We start from the raw sequence: 27,196 nt of genomic DNA on the forward strand, positions 1-27,196 counted from the left end.
AAGAAATTTTCAATAGGCTCATACTGTACATGATACTAGTTGCAGCTGTAAAAATCTAACAGCCCTTCAGCCTAGGAGAATGCATCTACACGTGCAATCAGTGACAAATAGCAACCAGCATTTTAAAACGGACCTATCATCTCTGTTGCTTCCACACAAATGGAGCTGTTGCCTATAATCTTCGTCTTTCATTTCAGTAAAAGCTTCTGTATTATCCCAGCAGCACTCCCGTTGCTTTGAAGGTATTTTCTTAATTATACAACTTGTTGTGCATGTATGTGTGGTTGCATATGTGAGCGTGTGAGTATGTGCACAGTGTGAGGAAGCAGGTCTGCAAAAAATAGAGAAAATAGTGTCTTTTTTTTTTTTTTTTTCTTTTAAAGGTAGTAGGCTTTAAATTTACACGGTGATATTACTGGAGGGAAAAAGCAGAGAGTGGGAGACTGGAACACACTTTTGAATCTCTAAATCCTTTACACATGTGTCATTTACTAGGAATATTACGAGTCTGGTACTAGGATTTATTGAGATTTTTACAGCTACACAAACTTTTATATCAACTGCTTACCTTTTGAATGTAATAGCAGTCTGTGCTCTTTTAGAGGAGGAAATGAAAGAAGGAACTTAGGGAACTAAGGAAAGCAAGAAGGAAACAGGTTATCTTCCTCAAGAGTTGAAAACCAGCTAACTAGAGTCAATATGGATTTATTTCAAGAGAGGAATACTTCTTGGATTATCAACTTTTAATCTACTTTGGGCCTGAGGGAGTCTTTTCATATTTTTATATACTTTGTTACATAAAAGTTTGAATGCATAGGTAATCATTTTTGCAGCAGTTTCTGTTAATTTTAATTTAGATTTATGTCTGTGGTTTTTCATGTGTGGTGTCAAGTCAATGTGTACATTAAGTATATAGGAACACTGAAATGTCTGAAGAGTGTTGATTAAAATGCATATATTTATGCTGAAAACTGATCCTGATTATTTGATTTTTTTGTAACTTTGGGTAGCATTGGAGACTATGTGTTGGCTACTTGCCTTTCTAACCATTTATATTTATAATACTTTAAACAGACCTTGGAAAAGAAAATAGCAAAATACATTTTAAAAAGACTGTATGTAGAATCTTATATATTCCTAAATTTTCTTTTTGGCTTTGCATTAGAATAAATGAGTATAAGTACACTAAAACTTCACACTTGCATGTTCTCAATAGACAAAGGATCTGTGAAGAATGATGAAATACTGAAATGGGCTCACAGTAGACACTGTGGCTACTGTTTTTTTCTGTGCTTAGCAGTAGTTGAAAAATGCAGAAAAATAATGTTATATGTGGAGGCAAATGAGCATAGAATTAATTAAATGTAGAGAGAGATTAATAAAATACACATCTAGACATACAAAGCAGTATACAAATTCCAGCTAAGTAATGTTTTTTTTTTCCTTGTTAAATAATTAAATGTAAAAGTCAGAAAAGGTTAATTTGAAGATAATATCTGTCTCTGATTCTGAGAGAGTAATTTCCTGATCTCAACGTGATTTCCCAAGGAAAGAACAGAATGAAATAGAGCCTGTCTCATCTGGATAATTCCATGCAAGTGATTTTTTTCTCTAGGTCTGCTAACCATACTTAGAGGCTGATTGAAAAGGAGTATAATTTTTACCCTGTCGTACCACTAGGTTGCAGCACTGGTACAGGGGGTCAAAGTAGGATTGAACTACTGTTGAATAGTAGTAATGGGGTGAATGTGGGGTTATGATAATATTATTTTTAATCCATTCATTATTATCACCTGAAATCATGTTTGTGAACACCAAGGTGTTTCAACTGGGCTTCAGAGTATGTCCTTCATAGATTTGAAAAAACCTGCTCTGTGGCTAATTCTTTGACATTATTATTAATTACATGACTGACAGAAGTAAAAGAAAACCACTGATTATTTGGGCAGAATATAAAGGTCTGGGGAACATTTTGTGAGTGACTTCAGTGAACCACATGAATATTTGTTCTGTACTACTACTGAATTTGCTATGGGCTTTTTAATAACATACTATTTGATACATCACTTATTGTAAAGGAGGAAAACTGGAATTAGAAAAATAAAAACCATCCTCTCATGAGCAGTTAAAATATGCCTGAGTAGAACATTATGAAGGGTGACTTCACTGCATGTAAGGATGCCACACCATAGCACACTTTCATTTGCTCTGAATAGAATGTAACTATCAATGAAAGCTCATAGAAACTAAAAGTACAGTTCACTGAAACATTTGGTGATTAAAAAGCACACATGCTGCACATCCTGCACTTTCAGATCTACTGATGTGAACACTTCCTTTTTGAGAAAAAAACCCATAATTCCTCTATTGTCTAACTTCTGGTAAAACTTAAAAGCAAAAAGAAAAGAAACAGCAATGGTATTCTGAGCTATATATTCTCCAAATCTGTCTTTAGGCCAAAAGAAACTCCTATATTAAAATTTGCTTGTTTTTTGTTTCCTGGATTTACATCTCTTCAGCTTTGAGTCCTTGGTGTGGTGACTTCCATAACATACCTATTTATGTGGGTTAATGACTCTTTCAGAGAGCAATAGAAAAAAAATCATCATCTCTGGGAGCTATGTATATTATAGTTAACAGGCTGCATTATTGCATACAGAAAAAAAAAAGTAAAAAAAATCTGAAAAAAAAATGTAGCTGAAACTGATCACTTTTTTGCTATTGCTCTGTTTTCATCTGGTGGGAAGCCAGAACACCAAAGGCTATTGAGCTTATATATTCTCTCTACTGGCCTATCAGTCTATTTTTTAATATGTGGGCAATCTGGCAAAAAATTGCCAGTTGAAGCCTTATACACATTTCTTTTTACATGCAGTCTTCCTGATTATTAAATGTCAGAGACAATTATTTCAAATGGGTGTGTTTACAGTAGAGGTAAAACAGGGACATCCTTTATCTTAAACAGAACTTGCATTCTAGGAAGTGGAATACTGTAAAGTTTCTTTCTTAATTTAATTCAGTCTTTTATTACTTGACGTTTTCTGCAAGTCCCATTACTGTTTCTTGTCTTTATTAACTTAGATGAAATAGGCTATGTTTATCATTCTTTTGTTAAAGAAGTGTGTCCAGCAGGAAGCATAAAGCTCTAGTAGCATCTCAGAGTTACTTCCTGGCTTGTCACAGGGCATCTGCTCTGAGATATGAACTCAAGTCTGCTATCTGGAAGTGTGTACCATGTACCAAGGAGTTGCATCAGAGAAATACAAAGATTTAGGAAGTCAATTGGATATAATGGAAAGCAACATGGGAGGTGTCCTTTTTAATATTATTCCCACATGTACATCATTCTTTACATGATGTTTTTATTTGTAACTTTATTATGGCATCTCTTAATTGCAACTCAAAGTGAATGCTGAACCATATTTAAAACAGTAGGGAATCATGTAGTGAAGAGAGCATGGGTGTGTGTTTATGTAAAGGTAATGATTCAAAAAATTATTTGAAAATAGATGTTTCCAGAATTCTGTTGCTCAAAAGCTACACCTGTATTCTTCTGTTTTCTAAGAAAACCAAAAAAAACTACTACTAATTGTCATACTCTCCTAATAACAGCCACAAATTAAACAGAGATATATACCTGTGTCTAGGACACAGAAGCTGTGCATTCTCTCATTAGTTCCTCTAAGTATCACAGACTTAATCAAGAGAGTTTTGAATGTTTCATATCTAACACAAAAGGCAAAATACATGGAGTAAATCTATGAGTTTTTAAAATAGAGTGAGAAAAGATACAAGAATCCAAAGCATGTGTAATTATTTGGAGTTAATATTGAGAATAGGGGGAGGATGGTTAAATTTATTCTGCTTCTAAGAATTACAGGAAAAATTATCCAGTAAATGTATCGATTCCTTTCTCTTTGAAGTTGTGACCTGTCATTTCCCTGATGCCTTTTCCATGGTGCTTGGAACTGGGAACCATAATGCACATTCATTTTATCTCTGTGTCACCAGAAAATTAGTTAATTAGTTAAAATTAGTTAAAAATAGACTTTTAGATTTAGATATTAGATATTACCCACAGAGTAGTGAGGCACTGGAACAGCTTGCCCAGTGGAGCTGTGGATATCCTATCCACACTAGTGGGTGGCATCACTACTCATGGTAGGAGGGGCTTGGAACTACATGATGTTGAGTATCTTTCAGGTCCCTTCCAACCCTGCCCTTCCTATGACTCTGTGATTAAAATGTAATTGACTCTATACATCATGAAAGTTATAGGTAATTCATTTACTAGAAGTTTACATGTGCTAATTAGATTGATAAGATTTAATTGTTAAGCTAATGATGGGTGTGTATTTGCTTGGTTTTTTTTTTAAATGTTGAGATTATTCAGAAGATGCTCTTGACTTTCAGTTTTCAGAAATAATTGCAAAACAAAACCAAAGAAAAATAAAAAGAATAGAGAGAAAAAAAACTATCTGAATATGTTTAACCCAAAAAAGTCATTAAACATGATGAATTGAAGCAAGAGAATGACAAGATTTCAGTTCTTAATTCCTTTCCACCTGTAAGAACAAATTTTAATAACAAATTATGCAAATAATCTTTTACAAAAAAGTTTACATCATGCTATAGATCATACTTTCATTATGAGTACAGATACCTTCCAATTTTTTATTTCTTTCATTTAGAATGGGAGAGGGTTTTTATATGTCAATGGCATTGCATGCTATATTATTTTTTCATACATTGTAGTTTTGATTCTGTGGCATAAGCTATGCAGAGCTACAAGGTTCCTCTCCTGACTTTCTGCTAAAAAATAAAAGCACTGTTAATCAGAATAGTCTTGTATTAAGTGCTAAGTAATAGTGTAGACCTCAGTTTATGAATGAGTTAATGGGGTACACCTAATTGCTTTGCAGCCAAATAAAAAAATTTCCTTGATGACATGAAATATATTTTAAGATCTTAAAGCATATTACATCCAAGTTCCATAAATATACTTCTGCTTCCCACTTCCCATGGCCAAGTTTTAAATAGTAGTTTTGTCTTCTAATTCTGTTTCTCTCAGGGATAGTTTCCACAGTGTTTTCCACAGACATTTCCACAAAAATTTCTAGTGTCAGTAAAAGAAAGGGATGTAGAAGAACGCTATCAGGTGAGAACCAGTTTATGGAAGTGTGGATTTTTTCCTCTGTTGGACAAAGGTTATTTTCTGCCATTAGCATGCTGAGATGTGCTCTTCCCCTTGATTGAGAGTATGGTGCTCATGGTGAAGGTAGCACTGAAGCTGGCATCTTGATTAAAATGGGTAATCAGAGTCCCAGGCATGTTAGGTACATTTGGTTCTCTCCATGACCTGGGGGAATTTTATTAAGTTTCTGATTAAGAAGTTAAAAGCAATTGTGCTATGTGTTACTGGAACTGTTTTTTTTGGTTTTGTTCTGGTAGTCACAACTGAATGGAATGTGAACAGATAGAGATAGATGGATACCCCTCTCTAATAGTTCTCCTTTATAAAAATGATTGTACTCTTCCTTCAAATTTCCCTTCTTAAGTGGTTTCAAACAAAATAATATCCTGATTTGTCTAATTAATTTGAGAAAACCTTTCTTAAGGTGGAATTGTATTACTTTTTTGTGTGCTTGCTAATTAGTCAATATAATTTAGAGAGTCTTTAATCATTCTGATCACCAGAACAAACTGGTCTCTTCTCTAAAATTTAAGCACGTGTGGAATATTTGTACAGGATGGAAAACTAAGACCAAACCATACATTCCTTCTTTCTATCCTTGATTAACAAGGCATCTGAATCACTTTGAAACACCTATGCTAGTTGTGAATATATCCTAGCTGTGGTTGATTTTCTCCAGATTTTTATTAGACCCCAGAATAATGAGAATTAGAAAAGGAAAAAGAATGAAGACATTGTGCATTATATTAATAATCCCATTAAAGTTTTGATGAGCATAAATCTTTTAGAGACTTTGAGAATATATAATGTGACTAAAAAGGTCACTAGGCTTGAGATAATCTAAACTGGATGCCTAAAATTTTGTGACAAAGAGGGAGAAACCAATTATTTAAGCTATGAAATCAGAAGGGTTTGGTTGGGTTTTTTTTTAATACCAAGGATTGCAAGGATTTAAATTGTATTTACTATATTGTGCTTTAGAACAGAACTTAAAAATGAGTTTTTAAGGTTTCACTTCTAACAACAGCCACTTGGCTCCAGTTAACCAATGGTAAAACTCAAAGCAGTTCAGCCTTCTAAATTACAGGTCCAAACTCTCTATGTTAACAGAGCAGTGAGTTCTTGTTAAATTTCAGGTTATCTACATGCAGGAGAGAAAGTACCTGCTATTTCCTTTCTCCATGGCTGCAACCATCAAGGTCCAGTCAGTAAGTGCTGGTGCATGTGGGGTCTCAGGCTGTTCTGCCACTTGGTCAGGCTGTGAAAATCAGGGCTAATGGGATAAAAGCAGCCTAGGTGGATCAGTCCCACAGCTGCCAGTTAAATGGTTCCTGCCAAATCTCTGGAAAAGTACCCAGGTGGTTTTGCCTTTGAGGTATGCATGACTTGGGTCATTTTAGTGATGTGATGTTCCTTGTTACTCTGGGTATGCTGGTTGGGGTCCATTTCTACTTCTAGTATATTAAAATACTTCTTTTGCCAGCCCACCCCCCCCAAAAAAAACCCCAAACAAACAACAACAAAAAACAAACAAACAAAAAACCCCCAAAACAAATAAAAAGCCCCACGAAACTACAGAGAAAAAAAATATCCTGATGCCCTGTCATTAAAAAATTAAATCCTGGACAAGTTTAGGAGCTATTTAGTTATCATTATCATAGATTAAAACTGGGATATTAGTTATGAGGAAAATAAAATGAAAAAATGTGATGTCATAATGACATAATGACAGCACAAAAAGAATACTTTGAAGTATTCAATTCTAAGTAAACAGAATTCATCTTAATGATTCTATTGTTTAATCAAGCACTGACTTCTCAAGGGTAATCCATTAGTACTTTAAAATATGTGAGCTAAACTGAAGTGATGTTTGTTTAAAAAACGTTTGAAGAAGGTAGCTTAATATGTTTCTGTGCAATCAGAAATACTGACAATGAAGAACAGGACAATGCTGACACAAACATATTTATTTTATAATCCTAACATTTTTCTTTAAAGGAAAAAGCTACAGTAACTTGAAATTTGCTGTGGAATTTGTAGTTTTATTTTTCTGAGATGCTTGGTTTCTTTCTGGTTGGAAGTTATGAACCGTTTTTTAATAGCAGTTTTGCTGGACTTTTAATAGATAAATTGTGTCACATGAAATAATTGCCAGTGAAGTGATGTATGTTTTGGATTTTTTTTTCCTACATGGGGCTATGAGGTTTGGTTTTGGTTTGGTTTTTTTGCAGTTAGTCCACTCCAAGCTGTTCATGTCATATTGTAATACTTTTCATATGGGATGAGGTTTTGCTGTGGGAGTAGAAAAGCATTCATTTGACAATATGTTATCCTACAAGCTAGAAATAGAGTTTCTTCACTTTTCACGTTGTATACCATTACAGCTTTTTAAAGAGCTCACTCAATTTGAGATCACCTTCTTTTTTAATTGTTTTTGGGAGGGAAAATTGAGCGTATAAAGGAATAATTCATCATGCATAAGTTGTTGAAGTTTCATAACTTTTCTTGAGGGGAAACTATACATTGTTGCCTTTTCCTTGTGTCTGTTCAGTTTTCATTAGTATACTGGATATGTTTTTACTTCCCTGTCCTATAGAAGAGATACATATGCCCACAGCTAGTTCTTTGCAATTTGTAGGAAACTTAAGCTTTAGTATAACATTTTTTTTCTCCATTAACTCTCTGGTAGGTCTCTACATTCCAGTAGTTTGTCAAAGTAAGCTGAATGATACTCATAACTTGCTTACCAAATTGAAAGTCAAATATTGAAGATATTTCTTGTGCAATTCCCAGAAGTGTTCCTTTTTTCAGATGGGAACCTTAGGAATGCAGATATTTTTAATCTTTTGGTGCCATCTCGTGGCAAAAAGATAATTATATGAAACAAAGAGATTTTTCAGCACATATTTTCTAAGCTTAACAAAAATATACCTTGCTTTGGTGATAGATATGTATGTATGGATTTTAATAGTGACTGTAAAATAACAAACCAATTCATGCATAGGACAAAGCTATCATTGGTTTTTGGTTTTCTTCCTTTTTAAGAGCCTATAAGTATCGATTTGAGAAATCTCACAAAAATTGACTGTCATTACCACATAGAAATAGATTTTTACTCTGCTGCATTAGATCTCTGTAGCATACTTAACTGGTTCAAGGCAATTGTCAATATATTTTTATTATAGTAGTGGATTACATCTCTGTAGAATACTTTAATACTTAGCTAGCTTAAGGCAATATTCTCTTCAGCATCCTGTAATGTTTAACAGAAAGCCAGGGTCTGTGATAGCATTCTTGTTTCTCTTTTTTATTTTCTGGTTTTGGCTTGGGAAAATTCATACCAGCTTGTATCCAGAAAGAGAGTAAGAACAGCACAGGAATGCTGTATATTTTCCTGGTATTTTCATTTGGATTCAGAAAAATGAGTAGTTTTGGTTCTGTGCTAAATAAATCCTAGCTTAATACCTGGAGGTTTTAAAGATAATGCTTGTAGGTATCTGCAATCAGTACAGATCACATTCTTACTCAGTTTCTGAAGGAGTTTTCTATAAAATAGAAATCCATATTTGCGTACTTATCTCTAACTTCCAGGCTGATGAAAGTTTCTAAATGCAAATATACTATTCTTTTTACAGAGTTGGAAAGAAAATTGAGATTCTGTTGTGCTTTTACTTAAGGTGGGGGTTCTTGTTCTTTCCAAAGTAAGGATGTTTTTATTCTTGAAAACAAAAAATATAGTCTTGTTCAAATTGCAACCAAATGCACTGCAGTTATTGCAAATCAGTGTCAGATTCTTACTTTATGCATTATTATAATATCCTCCCACCTGAAAGAGGAAATACTTTCAATCAAAATTAGTACCAAATGAGAACACTGTTTTAAGATCTCACCTTTTCTTCTGATGTCAGACAATTCCATTACTTTCTGTAAACACAACCAATACTGTCTGTATACTCTATGCTTTCTATATTTGTACAGAAAATAAAAATATTGGAAGGATAAAAATTCAAGGTGTATTTTCTAGCAATTATATGGTAAATACAAAAATGTTAGTTGCTAGAATGTGATTTTTAATAAGCTATCACTAGCTGAGGTACCACTGTGATAAGAACAATGCACTATGATAAGTCAGTCAACAGGTGAAGCATTCATTTTTGTTGGTTAGAGATTGTGTGATTTTTCTGATCAAGGTTAGCTGGACGTAAAACTCCCTTGCTTATCAACTAGAATGAAAAGAAGAATCATAACATTAATGAATTAAGATACAGAATTTCAACAGTTTTATGCAGGTATGTGATAATGTGCTTATTTCCTCCTTATCCCAGTAAAACTCTCTTAACAGTTAAGTATTGAATACTTCTCTCTCTTTCTTTCTTTAAAGTGGTAAGTGACTTAAAAAAAGAAAGAGTTTCAATTACCCATTCCAGTGAATTGACAAGATGTGAATTCCCTTACAAGGAAGACAAATTTAAATAGGTGTCATAGTTTTGATAGAAACAAAGGATAGGCTGGAAAAGTGTGAAACTTAAGACCTCATTAATTAAATCTTAAAAAGTTTTCTAGAAAGGTATTTACCAAGATTATATCTTCTTAACTTCTTATTCTGGATTAATACATATTTGTTTATGCAATTCAGTGCAATTTTCTTTCTGTTACATTTAATACAAACTTAATACAGAATATTTTAAATATTAAAGAGGGGGAAAGTAGAGTTCTGTTATATGTTTTGGAGGTTTTTTTTTTTTCTTACTTTTGGTTCAAGGCATTTTTAAAATGTACTTTCTTCTAAAAGCTTCAGCTAAGACGGTCAGTATGCTTCACCTGTAACATGGAATGAGACAGGCAAGAATGCAAGCACAGGTACAGAAAGATGATGCAGCATGTCAAAGTCACCAAAGAGATGAGATTAAGAAAATTTGAAGAAAGTGTTCTGTGGATAAGAGGGAGGGAAAGTCAGTTTAAAGGATAGAAATAATATGTAGATAGTTAGGAAAATATATAAAAAATATTAAATAATTCAATCTATCAATATCTTCTTTGAAATTAGGAAGGGAAGAGGAAACATGGTAAATTTTTGAAGTGATTCTTCCTATTTGTGAAGCTTCTGGAGGTGAAAAGTTAATGATTTTGTGAATTTTGTGATTATCTTCAGAAAAGCGTAGAAATCTGTATAGCACAATTTCAGAGTGAGTTTTTGAAAAAATTGCTAGAATCTCCTCATCTCTGTTGTAAAATTCCTTGTATTCCCTTTCTTTAAATTGCACCTGCTGAACAGTAGATTATACTCTTTCAATCCCAGTGTGCATAATTTAGGTAAAATTTTAGGTAGGCAAATACATTATTTATGCCGGAAACTGTTGGATCCTGTATATAAAGGGGGGATTGAAAAGTGTCTGTCACTGAGCTTGTCTAGATGATCAAAAGGAAAAAATGCTTTTTAAAACTGTTTCTGGGGTTAGTCTGTCAGATAAGGCTGATTGCTGATCTGTGGGACTTGTGTGTTTAGTGTGTTCTCCTGACTGTCAAAATTATTTATATCTAGCGTGACGACCAGTTAGTCTAAGCAACACATACCTCAGCAGTGAAAGAAAAAAAAAATTCATCCTGCTCTACAACTGCAGTAGTAAATAACTGACAAGTTTCAGGGCCCACAGGCTTACAGAGATTTTAAACAAGACATAACAGTCACAAAAGCACAGGTTCCTTTTAATCATGGGTGCTGTTCCCACATGCACAATGTAGCTGTGCCATATTTTCAGACTCTTGCAGAAACAGTCTGAATGAGTTCTTAGCCATGACTTTGACCTTCAGAGATCACAACTCTTAGGACAAACTGGGAAGGACTTTTTAAATAGAAAAGAGAACAGCAAAATTCAAAGCAGTGACACTGATATGTAAGTTTTGACATTAGGTTAAACTTACCAAAGTAAACTTGGTTGTTTTCTTGTGAAGGTAAACAGAGAGGCCTAGGTATATATATTATCTGCAAATAAAGCACTTTTTTCATTCCCTCCCTTTTACAGTGTAGAAATAATTTAAAGCATCTGAGATATGAATGGATAGAAATGAGACAAAAATTAAAATTATCTCTTATTGGACTGATGTGATGAAATCAACATGTTTCAGAAATAAAAACGTGTTTTCCTGCAGTGGATTTATATCCATCCACTCCGATGTCAATAGCAGACTGTAATGGGGATAGCTGTCACTTTTGTTAAGAGAATTCAGGAAGCAAAAGGCAAAAGGAATTGTAGTTCCTTAAAAATGGAAGAGAAATTTCCAGCCTTAAGAAATTTTAAAACATATTTTTCCCTGATTTAACCATAACTTTTAATAGCCTCACAATGTCTTGTGCAGGGTAGAAATATTTGCAGAGAAACTAAACCCTTATGTTTCTAGAAGTGTGTCTCTAACAGCATTCAATTAAGTTCTCCTCAGCCAAAGGAAAAAAACACCTTTATCTCCAGAAATTCCAGAAGTCTTTATGACAGTTTTAGACCAGGCTGTAGCTCTTTTACAGCTCCTTAGGTGTTTGTGACAACAGATTTATATGAGAAAGGAAAGGTGACAATGATCACATCTCTTGCTTCTTTTTTGTTAGTCCACATTGCTATCCACAAGGACTTCACAGATTTTGCACTTTAAAAAAACCACACTAGTCTGTCTTGCCACTCATTAAAAAGAAAAAATCCTGAAGGAGATTAAGTAAGAGTTAATCTGCCTCTTTCTGTGTGTTCTGGTACTCTTCTGAAAGGCATTTTGGTTAACAGCAGCAGTCAGGTGCTCTTGTCAGTTAGGCCATGCTTGAAGTACTGGGTGCTTGTTCAGTGGTGCGGAAGAGTCATGCATGTGAAGAACCAGGAGACACAGGGCTGGACAGCTCTGCAGAACCTCCTCATTGTCAGTGGATTTCTGATGCTCTCTTCTTAATAACAGGGAAGGAGTTTGCCTCCAGGAAGGACTGAAATCCACCTCCTACTCTGTGTTGCAGACCTGGAGTATGTATGCAGAAAACCACAGAAGTTTGAGGGCCAGGTTATGTTGCTTTGCTTCTGCGCAGGGGACACCCCAGCAGTTCAAAAACTATTTCAGCTTGTGTTTAATTTCCATTATTGTTGACAGGATTTGATCAGATATACAAAGTTCATCACATTTATTTTTCCTAATTCTCTCCAGATATGTACGTACTTGTGCTTTGGGCAACTTCATCCTTACAAAAATCTGTGCCTTGCTCTGTGACTAATTTTCTAGCAGAAAATAAGAATAAACCTGCTCTGTATTTCTGAGGTAAACTTTTTCTAACTTCTAGTTAACCATCAACCTTACATATTTCTCTCAGCTAGTGCTTAGTAGTACTGTGTTCAGAACTTATAATTTTTCAGACACTATATTGATTTCCACCTTAATTTTAATAAAAGGGTAATTTTAATTGCTCACATAATTCTTAGAAGGCAGTGACTTTTTTCATAGCCTTTCAATGGTGTCCAATAAGTATTTGTCAGGAAGCTGATTTAATTGATTTAAGGACCACAAATGAGCAGCCTACTTTAGTAATGAAATGAAGAGGACAGTTGGAATGATTAAATTTTATAGAGAATTCACATGATCAGAGCTTGTCCTGGAAGAGAAGTGCAAAATGAGAACTTGCACTGAGTTGAACATTCTTATTGCCTAGGAAGTGCTCAATTGCACTTTAGCTTCAGGGTACATTGAGCAGAAATTTTCATATCCAAAGCAATATATGGAATTATATATTTAATAGAATACTAATAAGTTACCTCACTGAAATACTACAGTGTTGTAAGTCAAACACTGCCAAGTATTTTAGAATTATTAAATCTTCCATATAGGACTATAATATAAAATTATTAGAAAAATCAAGTTATAAGCCTTTTTAATACACATATACTAATAGAATTTTAATGATTGCTGCATTATCCTTTATGTGTTTCTGTTCATAAAATTTCCAGAATTATAAGCAATGTTTTTATAATGTTACTTTTATTCCAATGTGGCCTAGCTTTTACTCAGTTCTTGATCACTGGCTTTCTTTCTGTGCTGTGTGGCTACTGCTATTTTGAAGTTTCTTTTTATGTGTTATGTTCTTTGCTTAGGACATACTTCTTATGTTCACTGCTTCTCACCTTACATTTCCTGTCAATCACAAATGTTTATCTTTCATCTGTATGACGTAGTATAGCAAATTAACAACTGAATGCTTTCAAATTAAATTAACAATTGAGTACTTTGAAACAATTGATGCCTGTGAACAAATGGTTTTCTGTGAAAGGCCAAAAGGACTCTGAAGTGCTCTGTGAGAAACTTTATTATGTAGCTAAAATATAGAACACTTGTTTTTTAGCATCAAAATTTATTAATTTAGGCATACAAAACTTCTTTCTCTTGGAATGGCCTGGTAAGTAATGTCCTACCTCTTCCAGGTATACCCTTCCTGGGCTGCATCACCAGGATCCACAAAAATCGGTTAAACTCGAGCAGACCTAATTGGTGCAGCAATGCCCTGAAACCATGTAAGAGACCATATGGCACAGTAGCAAGGAGAAACATTAAAAAATTGTTCAGACATCAGCAATCATGTGATAAATCCCTTTACATCTATCCATAAAAAAAAGACTAACTCTAGGTATCAGTACACACATACAGATTATTCTTGGAGACTCTGTGATACCTTTCATATGCTTACAAAAATATTTTTTTCTAGTGTTTCTTCAGCCTTCTGCTTTCTGCTACATTGTTTTTATGGTGTCCCTCGGTGCTTTTAAGAATATTCAATGCTATCAAGGGTGTTCATGATGTACAGCTATAGTTCCTAGATAATTTTCAGTGTATAAAGCCTGTTACTTATGAAGGTTTAATTAACGATAAAGGAAAGTCAGTTTTTATCATGTATCAGTTATTAGCTACTAATAGGTTTGTGAACTAATGAAGGTTATTGGGCTGCAACAGTGTTTGTGCATAAGCATTGCCCTCTTATCTATCTGTGCACTGCTTGGTTGTTTGCAAAACAGCAAAGGCTTCAGAATTGCTGAAGAGGTTTAGGCTGCTTTTTGTCCATTTAATATATTATAATTAAAGAATACAGCCACCATCATCCCCAGACTATATCCACTCTGCTTAGTCTGTAGTCCTTTTATTTCCTAGAAAGGTGTGTTGTATGGATGCTTGGGCAGAACATGCAGATTATTTAGTGAAATATAAATTAAATCACAATTCCATAACTGGTGGGGCTTTTTTTGAACTCAAAACTAACAATCAGTATTGACCCTAGAGAGGGAGCACTTCAATTACCATTGTATAGCAAATAAAACTTAAAATCAAGTCTTCTTGATTATTTGGGATTACTAAAAATTCCTTTTTGTTTTGTTTTTTTCTTTTTAAGAAGTTTTCTGTAAGCAATATTGATTTATTTCCTCTGCTTCTTTCCACCACTCTCTCTTTGGAAACATTTTATGTTTGATGTTAAATGACATACCACATTAGAGCTTAGTATGATTTGAAACAGCTGAAATATCTAAAAGAATCAAATGCTATACTGGAGACAGGTCATTCTTGATAGCATTGTGATTACAGTTTTCATAGGATTTTTCCTCTTTCAGACAACACTTCTTCTGCATGCTTAGAATCATTCCATCTTTCCTTGAAGACACAGTGGATGCATAAGCATTTACCACTTTGTGTTTAGGCCCTTGGTCTCTTTCTTGTTTCCAGTGAGGTTATAGAGTGCTTCTGAAAATCCAGTAGTCTAAAGGGACAACTGTAAAAAAGCAAACATAAGGTGAGATACTAGTAAACAAAATATGAGTAAGCATTTAGTTTTTCAAATTGTGTTTAAGCCTTAAAAAGCTGTGAAAGCCACTCTGCAAATATTACCTCTTTTATGCTGAATCTACATTAATGGAACACTTTATTATTTTTGATTTCACAAAATAGGGCCAGTATGATTAAGATTGGCTCAAAAAACTTGGTTCTCCTTTGTTCAGTTATTGTGTGGATATGAAACATATTTGAAAGTATACATTATGTAATAGCCTTTTATTGCTTTTTTTAGTCTAAATAAAATTAAGTTCAGGGTTGGTCTTCTGGGGAAAGCACTTACAAGATTAAGGATGGATAGAGGTGGAAAAGGAAGTTAATCTCCAAGACAGTCTTAAGAGATTAATTGTACTATGTTAATGTGTGCTAGTTCTGTCTGTAGATGTGATTATCATAAAAATTAAAAAAATATAAATTAATTCACTGGGCTGGGGTTTGTGGTTTGTTTTTTTCTTCTTCTCAGCTACAAATGATTTTAAACCTTACTTCTTCTACATTCAGTAGATATGGATACCAGATTAACCCTTGTCCAAGTCTTTCATATTTCTAAGTTGTAGTTTGTTCTCCCCTCTAAAATGCTTTCTTTCCTATAACATAGCAGCACCAGTTTGTTCACTTGTGCCACGATAGTCTTGAGAGTTCCTCTTCCCCACACCTCTCTTAAAATGTGGTGCTCAAAATGAATTTATTTTTTTAGCTGAGTCCTTCCCATTGTTGCTTGAGTTGAGAAGATATGCTTTCTTTTTCTTAGAGGTAATAATATAATAATAATATAATAATAATATAATCCTCCTTACATATCAGTTTATTTTTATTTTTTTTTTAAATCCAGATGATGCCTGCTGTTAAACTATATTCAGTGTTTGCCTCACAAACATTAAGATGGTTGACATTTAGTAATTTTTCTCTGTCCACCAGGCATGATAATTATTCAATCATAGGAAGAATTAAGAGAGGAACTGGAGTGGAAAATGTATACTTTTAATCAGAGAATGACTAATTATTCTGAAGCTGCTTCAGCCAATTCATGTTCTATACTAGTAGTAAATTCATTAGACCCATGCTTTGAAAACCTGTAAATTGCAGTGAACAGTGTGTGGTCCTTGAGCATGCCTGATTCTCATGCTGAGCTGGTTTTGTTTTATCAACATGTGAATGTGCTGCTGCTGGGATGCTGGGTTTTCTAAATGTCTTATCACTGAGTCATCCCATACATCCCAACAGTTGCCTTACTTACAGCTGCACACCTTGTCCAGTGTTGTTCCATCCCCTTCAGGGGGAGTTTGCATCACATCTCACCTAGAAATTGTTTATGTATTTCTTCAGTATCTTATGCCTCTTGGTTGTACAAATACTGTAACACAGTTAATAGGATTGCAAAAGGAGGCCATTCACATCTAAATTCTTCAATTAATCTTTCCTGTTTAAGGCAGAGATCATAACATCTTGCTGCCAATATAAATTTTATGAGCTATTTATTTGTAAAAAAAATGCTGCTGTGATAACACACTGCATTCTCCAACTTACTTAAATTTATCTGTAAAGCACTGTTCCTCCACTGAGTATTGAATCAAAATTTTCAATTTTGCTTGTTCCTAATTTTCTTACAGAATTATTTCATCCTAGACATCTCTGACTTTACTTTTTTGTGCCTTGACTTTGTCTATTTTATCTCTTCTTTCCCTGTTATTCCTTTATACTAATATTTAAAAATACAATGTATTTTATATTTTTGTGGTGTTTGTTTCACTATGTTTTGAATGAAATTACAGTGTCATAGCCAAAGTCTATTCTTTACTGCATTTTCTATCTCAATTTTGCACTACAAAAGCTTTTGTTTGTGCCATATAGTTTCTTTCAAAAATTACTCCTCCTTTGGTTTTCTTGTCTTTCCTGCACATAATATTATCATAATCTTCCAGTCCTTTGGGATACTGCACCAACTCTCTAAGATGCTTATTATATCGTTTTAAACTTTCAAAACAAAAAATGATTTTCTAGGTTTGCTCACTGTGCTTTTGTATTAATGTACAGATGTCAAAGACATCTGATTAGATGTCTAATGCAGTACCTTCTTCATTCTGACTTGCTATCATCTGTTCTTCTTATCCTTCTTGCCCCTCGACTCTTATTTATTCTGTCTTACATTCTTTTTTCCTATCCATACCTAAATAACATGTTTGTGTTAGCATACCCGTTTTCATCTCTAGAATCCTTTTTACTAACCTAGTACATAATTTTTCCTTCTTTATTCTCCTCCAGGTCCCCTAAGAAAAAAATCATCTTTATTTAATAACTCAGTGAAAAATGTCCCCTAAGTGAGGAAGGCAAAGTAGTCCAGGTGACACAATCAGCCACAGATTTATTTCCAGAATGTTGTTCTATAAAATTGGAAGTTTTTTTCCTTATTAGAAGGTTCTCTGTAAGGTAATGGATAAAAAAGAGTTTGTTAATGAAAAGAGTAAGGTGTTTTTTACGAATGTTGATACTGTGGAAAAAGCTTGCAAACCTTGGCATGGATGAGCATTTGTAGCAGACCTCAGCAATTTGCAAAAATAAAGCTCTTGGAGGGGAAATTAAATTGGAAAAGGTTATGGAACAGGATTTGGAAAAACCCTGAGGCACAGAGACATTGAAGAAGCTGCTGTCCAGCTGCAGAGCAGAAGGGACTCACATGCGGCACCTGTCAGGGCTGAGGATAGAAATGATAGCAGCCGTGCTGCTGCTGATCTGGCTGCTCTGTGACATGACTTCTTGCTGACCTCATTGTCCACCAGTGGTATTTGACTTCTTACCTCAGTAGTTGCCAGAAAGGTGCAAAATTTTCAACAGTGTGAGAGTGACTTTCTATCATATTCAGTGTATGGACATTTTTTAAACACCTTTCTCTCTCAAAACCAGTATACTTCTTGAAGTTTTAGTATTTATTTTCTTTGCTGTTATAGAGCTGTCTGTCTTAGAGTTCCACTGAGTAATTTGAAGGAGGGATTGCAAATTGGAAGGTTTGTTTATAGGTACTAGAAGAAATTACACTTGAGTTCTGCAATCTTCTCTCATATAACAGTTATTAGAGACAAGATATCTGTTTTACTCTAAAATAATGTTTTAAGAAGAGGGAGGAAATCATTGCTTGACATTTTCACTAAGTTTTGGTAATGTGTATGTATATATATTTCATAATATTGTAGTTCTGTGCTTCTCAACACTGAGGAAAAAAATCCCAATCTTTCAAAATCATAATATACACTTTAATTACTTATCACATTTTCCTTTGAGTAGCATCAGTGAATATCTTTAGCAAGTACACTTCAGTCACTGAAGTAGCTGGCTTTTTGTTGCTGAAACTGTGAACAAATCCTTGACATTCTTTTAGTAACATAAGGATAACGCTGTCACTGACATTAGATTCTTATGCTAGTCTGCCTTTCTCAAATAGGTGTTTGGAAGAGGAGTAAAAAGAAACACCAGAGATAAAAAGTAAGCTGTGGGGAAAAGAAAGGATAGTTGTCAACATGCCAGTGAAAATCCATTTCCAAAATATAGGCTTGGAGCGAGTAACTTGGGAGTGACACTGGATGGAAATTGGAAACATGAGCACAATGAGTCATAAGAATAATAACATTCAATGGGACATATTGCCATTTAATTTATGTGAACCTTACAGCCTCCTAAGAATCACTTTTTCTTTCCATTTGGTGCCATTGGTCCATTGGATCCTAATAAATTCATGTAGGATCTCAAGAAACCTTCATCCCGTATTTGTCTAAAATCCCAAACTTATATTTGCTTGCTTTAGTGTAAAGCAAGCTGTAAATGAAAATAGGAAATGTAAAATGTCCAGCATTGCTTCTTCCCATGCTGACACTAGCATTGGGTCAATGTGTATTTTTTCTTGGCAGGTGCAACAAATCATGTTTGTAGCAACATGAGAGAGATCTAGTCTGACATAAATTTTTCAGAAGTGAGAAGCTGGATGCCACCCTGTAAAAATATCAAAATAATAATTCTTTATCTGCTAGTTAAGTCATGGTATGCATTGGATGGAAATGGATTTGCTTCCCCTGGAGTGATTTTGATAACAGATGGTCAACATTTCCTATATTGAAAATTCCTACAATTTTGTTGTACAGAAAGTGTCTGAATTTATTGTAGTATGTGTACTCTTGTAGGTATACCTTTATGGATTTATTTCTTATCCAGCCTTTAGACATTAGTATTAATAGAAGATGGGAGATTCAGATTTTTCTGATGACTTTGTAACCCAAGAATTGTAAGGAGAGTCTATCACATATAGACATGTCTATCACATTTTGTGATCTATGGCGTTTTTCTCCCTGCAAGTGATTGAAGTAATCTGCTGATAAAAATGAAAAATGCACAGGTCATCTGGTTCTTGATTTCCAAAAAGAGTAACTTTATTGAAGATAACTTTCTGTGAGGGACAGGAAAAAAAACAACAACAAAAAAACCTCGATGGATTTTCTGGCTCAAACATGGTAGGCAGTAAGCAACACACAGCTGCTCTGTCACTCCCATCCTGTGGGATAAGGGTGAGAAAGGGAAGGATAAAAGTGAGAAAACTCATAAAGACAGTTTAATAGGGAAAGCAAAAGCTGCTCACACAAGCAAAGTAAATGAAAGTAATTAATTCACCATTTCCCATGGGCAGGCAGGTGTTCAGCCATTCCCAGAAAAGCAGGAATCCATCACATGTGGGAGCGGTGATGTGGGAAGACAAACAACATTGCTCCTCATGTCCTCCACTTCCTTTTTGTTCCCCCAGATTCATTGCTGAGCGTGATGTCACATGACATGGGACATCCCTCTGATTAGCCAGGGTGGTCTGTCCTGGTTGTGTCCCTTCCCATCTTCTTGTGCACCCCCAGTCTACTCACTAGAGGGGTGGGGTAAGGACCAGAAAAAGGCCTTGACACTGTACAAGGGCTGCTTAGCATGAAGGAAAACATCCCTGTGCTGCCCACACCGTTCCAAACAAAAATCCAAACACAACACAGTAAAAGATACTGCAAAGAAAATTAACTCTGTCATAGACAAAATCAGTACAATTAGGAAATGAATTGATGGATTCTTGTATGTTATGCACCTAGTGGGATTAAATGGTGAGATTTCTTTGCTTTTTGCCAAAGTTGAATAAAATTTTGAAGCATTAATTATTTTACAGAAATACTTTGTGTTTGTCCAAAGTATTGCTTTAAAGTGCCAAGAAATATCATGTAATGTACATGCCATGTAAAAGATCTCAGGTATATGCTGCATATATCTCTCATATATTTCACATATCCAGACTTGAAAGGGTTTGCCTTCAAATACACAGTATTATCGAATTTCTGTTGTCCTAAGAAGAATAGCTTTTTTTCCAGGCCATTTTCTTAGGTGTCTGGGTGGTATATACATCATTATCTTTTCATATATGAAGCTGGGATGGAAGTATATTTAGAACTGAACAGACACTTGCAGAACATTCTTGATTCTAAGAATCAGAATTAAGAGAACTTTGGGGTTTTTCTTGCAGTCTTCTTTTGGTTACTCATTTGTAATCTCTGCAAGGGAGATTTCACTTGCTGTTCTATAGATTGGGTAAATTTACAGAATAATCTGTAGAGAAAAATGTGTAGATACTGCATAGGACAGCATCACTCATTCAGAAATGATATAAAAATATTCCATATAGTGTAATATAAGGTAGGAATAAGTCTTTGTAAAAATATTGTAACACTTTAAGAAGTCTTTAACTTCAAAGATCAAAATATCATTACTCACTTGTAATTCCTTTCAGTTTAAAAAAAAGACTGTTGCTTAAAAAAATCCTGAAGTTTAATTATTAGCTGTCCGTACTTTAGTCCCTTGTTCTAAAAACTAAAACCCCAAAACTCCAAAACTCAGAGACCAGGTGGTAATTGATAGGCATAAATTATTCCTATATACTAAGTTCCTTGTATTTCTTTTGTACAATTTTTATTTAGTCAAATTAAATATGAGTAAACAGGATTTTATTCACACAGCAATATGTTTTGAATTCCAATTGTCTTCCAGTTGCAATTAAACTATAAAGATTTGGTTTTCCATTATAATAGTATTTTATTCATCATAGATCCAAAGTAAAAAAAAAAAAAAGACGTGATTAGAAACTGTTGTAAATACTGCATGCATCAATTACTTGTTTAAAACCACAGAATTCACAATTTCTGTGAATTTCTGTGGGTTTCATATACATCACATATATTGCTATAAATCATTGAGTTTTACTGGGATAAATGTAATCCTACAGGAATCTGTTAGGAAAAATACTGATTTTCTAGCTAACTGTATTTGTGGAAATGTATCATTTTAATTAGGACTGTTTGTTGTTTAACAAAGGAAGTAATTGGATTAACCTATAAGTGTGCCTCCATTTTCCCCATTGACCATGACATTTACCTTGCTATTGTAATGCAGTGTTCCTAAACTGTCACACAGCCTCTTGTGAGCTTGCTAGATGAATGTGACAACATATGCACTGCTTGGATTTTATTTTCTGGATTTTCGTTTTTGTTGTGGATGCAGGTGGAGAATCATTGGAGTAAAATATCAGGACTTATTGTCACTTTTGCGTTGTTGTGGACAGGCAAAGACTCTGCCTAGAAAAGCCTCTTGCAGGTTTGTATTTTCAGTCTGGACTAAAAAGAGCTGTTAGGCAAAAAATAGTCTTGCTTGATGTTACATGGGACATGCAGGGCTGGTCAGTATTGGTTGAACAGCTAATATTCTTTGCTACTTCATGAATGTCCAGTGGCCATATAAAAGAAAGGAAGAAAGGAAAAAAAAAAAAAAAACCACAGAAAAACTTATCAGAGTTGGTTGGAGGGGACTTACCAGAGAAACAGAAGTGGGTTTCCTTGAAACGTAATATTGAAAGGAATGAAAAATAAAATAGAAATTAAAAGCAAAACAATGTCTTCAGTTTTGTTAGTTTTCACGTGGTTTCTCTTCAGAATATTTTTTCTATCTGCATATAATATTCCTGCTAATATTTGCTTTGCTGAATAAGCATCTCTATAGCTGCAAAATTTATACATGCATACATATTTACCTACACAGGAACAAAGCAAATAAGCAATTGTACCCAGAACTAGAACTTTAAACTTTATCAACTATCTTACCACCTCTCAGATGGTACTCACAATAAAGCCTTTACAGTCTAAAGAACTCCAGTATCATAATCCCAATTCCAATGCCATTCATGGAATTATCTCACAGAATTCAGATGAAAAAGAAACCAGCTAACACTAAAAATCTATCCAAAAGTCTAATTCTCGCCATACTCTTCAACCTTTTTTATTCTTTTTTTTTTTAAATCTTGGTATTCTGTTACTCCTATTTCCTGATTCTTTTAACAAATAATTACAGACCATTAATTTGCTTGCATGACTATTTACTTAATTTTCATCCAGACTTCAGTATCCAAAAGCAGATTTTCTCCTTTCTCTTTGCTGAAAAGGATGAAAACTCTCCATCTGATGCTCATTTTAAATAATACAACAACAGGCACTGTAGGTGCTGTATATTACCTGCCAATTGCCAATTCACTCTATTCCAGTGTTCCAGTTTAGAAGACTGGTTGGCCAAAAACTATTATGTTTTGAAAAAGTAACATCATCAAAATAAACCTTATGTAACTTCTCATCTCCAGATAATTTTTTTATGAATACCAAAACCAAAACCAACCAACCAAATAAACAAAAACAGCAACAAACCAAACCAAAGCAAAAAAACCCCAACCAAACCAAAACAAAAAACCACCAAACCAAATCAAAAAACCACCAAACCAAAAACAGTAGAAAGTTGCTCTCATTGTTGTTCTGTCATCTGTATTTCTTCAGGCAATCTCTGCATACCGCAGAAAACATTTCGAATGAATGCCAGGGTCTGGGTAGTTTCCCAGGCATTCTCCTGTTTTCTTCCCTTTACAGCTCTTTTAAGAACAAGTTTATCTATAATTACATGGGATTATTCCAGGCTTTCTTAAGTCAAATCCCTGTGTCCATTCATTTTCATTTGTTCTGGAGGATCTCTGCTTTTTGAGTTCAAACCAATATATATGCACACACACCACTGTGGGCTAAACATTCCTTTTAATTTATACCATGTATGAGACTTTTTTTGCTTGCTACTTGGTCCCTCTCCTTGCAGAAGTCATTACTTTGGAACATCTTCATGCCTTACACCATGGATGTTGCTACTTCATTACTTGCTGCTAAGCAAGATTTGGGTGTAGGAAAGGAGATGCAGGGTGTTGATTCTCTACAGTCATTTTTTTTTTTTTCTTCTCACTCTCCAATTTGTCCTGTCTGTCAGTATGTGCACTGTTAAACTACTGATTCTCCAGACACTGAAACTGTGAAACAAACCCTCAAGTTGCAACCCCTCATGCAGAAGTTACAACTGTCCTTCTGAGTTTGCCTTATTTCTCACATGTTTTGAGGAAAAGGGCTGCTTTTGCTTACCCACATAACTTCACTCAATTCTCTGACACACAGGTTTCTTCATTTAGTGCAGCAAAGCAGATATTTTCCCTATGGACTAAGGAGATTCTGCTTGTTATTCTATTTTGCAGTTGCTCATTAGTCCACACTCAATTATGTCAATGTTCTATTACTTGAGTTATGCAGCTATAATAACTTCAGTGTATTTATAGCTCTCCAGAGCATAGCTTTATCCTACAGGTAAGAGCTTACTATTGTTTTCTTGTCTACCACACGTCCTCCTTACTGAGAAGGCAAATGATTTCACTAGACTAATAGTAAATCTATTGCTAGTCATATATTAATGACCCCATCAAGCAGGCTTAGAACAGGGCACTCAAGTACAGGATACAGAATAAAAGCCTCTCCGATGAAGTTAAATGAAAAGCCACTCAGTATTGTATGCTGAGACTTCAAAAGGTGCAATTTGCCTTCTTGCCTGTCCCATACTTTCCCTGCACTCTCTGGTGATCTAGAATAACAGAGGAATATTTTATTTGTGTGTTTTGTAGAGTCAATAGAAAAGAGTATGTTCCTTTTCTGTATCATAGATGAAACAATAATGAACGCCATAAAGATTGCTGGTGTTGCTGTAACTGTAATGATCCACGATGTTACAGACGAGGTATAATTCTTTTAATAATGTCATAATATTTTGCTAGCCCATCTGGATGTATTTGGAAAAAAGGAAACCATAATCCAAATATTCTTTCAGGCATAGAAACCCTTTCTATCTGAAATAGAAAATGTGGAGTTTATATAGAAGTTGAATAAATTTAATTTTAACTAAATAGCTATCAATTGCATTAATTCTGTAAAGAAAAAAATGTATATACATATATATTTGCCACCAATGAAATAGACTGGAATGAAAACAGTGTTGTAGAGAATAAAAAGAGAGCTCTCAAGGGAAAGAGAGATTTGGTTAGTTTATAACCTGCAGACATACAGAGGTTAAAAGGGAAGGGAGAGAGAATATGATGCACAGTAAAAGATAAACTCATTTGAGTTCATTGTTTTTTGTCTCCTGGATGCGTTTTGAAGTTCTGTTCTGGGTTTATCTTCAAAAGGTTTTGTTGGTTACCCTTGAAAATCAGGAGAGAAAGATCAGAGATGAAATAATGAAATGTTTTGAATAAAATGTCTCTAGTGGCTGCTGGATGTAGCCCTTACCAATTACTCATGCAAGGTCATTTCCAGTGCAAAGCATTTTCTGATTTACACTCATGTATTTCTCAAAAAAGCTCACAGCAAAGAGTGTGAAATGTGTTACATTATGGGGAGATTAAAAAAAAAAAAAAAAAAAAAGTGGAATTCAGTGATTTAGTTCTTTCCAGAGAGCAGTTCTTGTTGGGAAGAGTTGTCCTCACATTATTGAGGTGGGTATTACAAGTGTTTTTCTGCACAGCGATGTTTTTCCTGAAATAATTTTTAAGTATTAGTATTTTTCAGGAAGTGTTCTACATTGATGATACTGATTTGGCTTTTATCACAAATTCAGTGTCTCTCCTCAGGCTATCTCAGCAATAGTCTGATATTATTAGTTTCCTGAGATGCTGTGGTCAACATCAAAAATGACAATATATAGAAGGCCAGCAAACCAACATATATCTCTCTGTATAACCATCAAACATGAAAGATGTATCAAAAGCACTTGTACAATACAAACATGTTCTTAAATGTCAACAGATATGTGCAGTGAATATTTCTGAAATCCACAGATTTAACTGACTTTTCCAGCTCAGCTTGGAAGTCCAGCAGAATCTATTGGATTGGCCTGACCTCTTGTACCTTGGAGTCTGAGACACAAAGTGAGATTGTATAAAGCATTGAACTATACAGTTACTACAGAAGGCATTCAGGACACACTTGGTCCAAGTGTGGAACCCAGGGTCAGACTATGCATAATTTATCTCATCAATGTCAACCTCTCTTTTCTTATGCAGCAGTGTTAGTATATGTATAAATTATGTTCTCTGAGCATGAAAAACACTCTTGAATGTTATAGTGGAACTACAATACAGTTTTACAGTACACAGGAATATTCGTAAGTAAAAACTTCCTTGCCTCCAAAGTTCCTATTTGACCCATGTCCATCGTCAGTTTATCATGCCCATGCTCATGTACTTAAGAGCAGATATTCTTTCACAATACTAGACAAGACACATCCTTTCATTACTGAGATATGCAAAAAAGGTAAATTTTATTATACTATTTGCAGGTTTTTGCAGTTTATCCTGCTGTAAAACTAGTTTTGAAAAATGTCAGATGAAGCCTGCTGTGTACTGTTTCAAAGCAAGAATCACTTGGGGAGAAGGAGCTCTTCCTTGCATACCTCATCCAATATACACATTTCATAGGCAACATCAAATATTATATTGCCTAAATTGAAAACACTTAATGGTGCTGCAGTGAACTGCAGCTTGTCTAACATGAGGCACAAAAGGCTACGGACTATTATACGCTATACATGTATCTGGTATATTCTTAAGAGATTTCTTGTCATAGTTTGACATTTTTAACAGCTTATGAACAAGCTTATAAAAGAGGATCTAGAATTCTGATTCACTGAAAGTGAAGAAATTATGATAATTTCATCCAACCATGGCAAACTAGTATAATGAATACTAACACTCCCTACAGTATTTTTTCCATAGTATCAGGTCATCCTGGTCCAACAAACTCCACTTACCCCATAAGGAGAATTTTGCTTTGCTAGATAAACTGAGAACAATACAAAAAGCCATAATAGAATTTTAGTATGCGAAAATAATTATAAAGTTATTGAGCACAAGGTGAAGCTCCAGGCACTTCAAAAAATATTTACAGGAAAAAATTCAAATGCATTGCAAGTATTCCTTCTTGTCATTCAAGACTTTTTTTTCTTCCAAATATGACTTTCATGGAATTTTTCAAAAATTGAATCAATTTTCAGTACTTTTATTCAAATAAATTTGAGAAATAAAATAATGTCTTTAACAAACTTTCTTAAAACTTGATCCTCTTGTTAATTTCAACTGATTTTTCATGAGAGATGGTTTCCATTTCTTCCTGACTGCTAAGAAAGAATGTAATCCTTCTGCGATCATCTAATTAGCAGGAATGTGACTATCTGTGCTGCAGGCACAGGCACTAACACAAGTTTGAGGAGCCACTGTGTAGACATCAATGAACACTTTATTAAATTACACAGTTTTCTAAGCAGGCACAGTCTCTCAGTGCCCCAATTCTTTACGCTTTAGTGAACTGTCTCTGCTCTCTGAAGCTGTAAGGTTTCAGCCTCAGCTGAAGATATAAACTCCTGATGAGATTAGAGTGAGGTTTTAGATATTTGGCACGCTTCTGTGCTTATTCTATTTCCCTAAAAAGGCTTAGAGTTTGCTGGCAGGTGAAAGCATTGGATAGCAAAGGCTAGGAGATTTAAAATTCCACCTGCCCTGAAGGGAAAGAATGTATTTTTCTTAACTGCTCAGCATTATTCCTTAAAATTCACCCTGCTCAGGCAAACACTTCAGTGCAGGGAGAAGGAATAGTCACCAGGTCTAGACAGTCAATGATCTCTCAGATTTCATTCTTGGCAAAAATCATATAAAATTTTCTGGTTTTATTTCCAGAAAAGCCATGGTCTGTCAAAAATGAAATTAAA

At 34.5% G+C, this 27,196-nt stretch overlaps 1 protein-coding gene across 4 annotated transcripts in view; it reads left to right on the plus strand.

Annotated features, from left to right (window-relative positions):
* The window catches only part of CDH10 (cadherin 10), a 94,092-nt gene that overhangs the window by 1,330 nt on the left and 65,566 nt on the right, over positions 1 to 27,196 (plus strand). The window contains exon 1 of one of the 4 annotated variants that reach the window (XM_015619543.1): positions 156 to 242. The exons of the other annotated variants lie outside the window; for them this stretch is intronic. The gene's annotated coding sequence lies outside the window, so the exon portion shown is untranslated. Of the gene's footprint in view, positions 1 to 155; positions 243 to 27,196 lie in introns of those variants that run through there. 4 annotated transcript variants of the gene reach the window in all.

The sequence above is a fragment of the Parus major genome, chromosome 2 (genome assembly GCF_001522545.3).
Source record: "Parus major isolate Abel chromosome 2, Parus_major1.1, whole genome shotgun sequence".
NCBI classification, from domain to species: Eukaryota; Metazoa; Chordata; class Aves; order Passeriformes; family Paridae; genus Parus; species Parus major.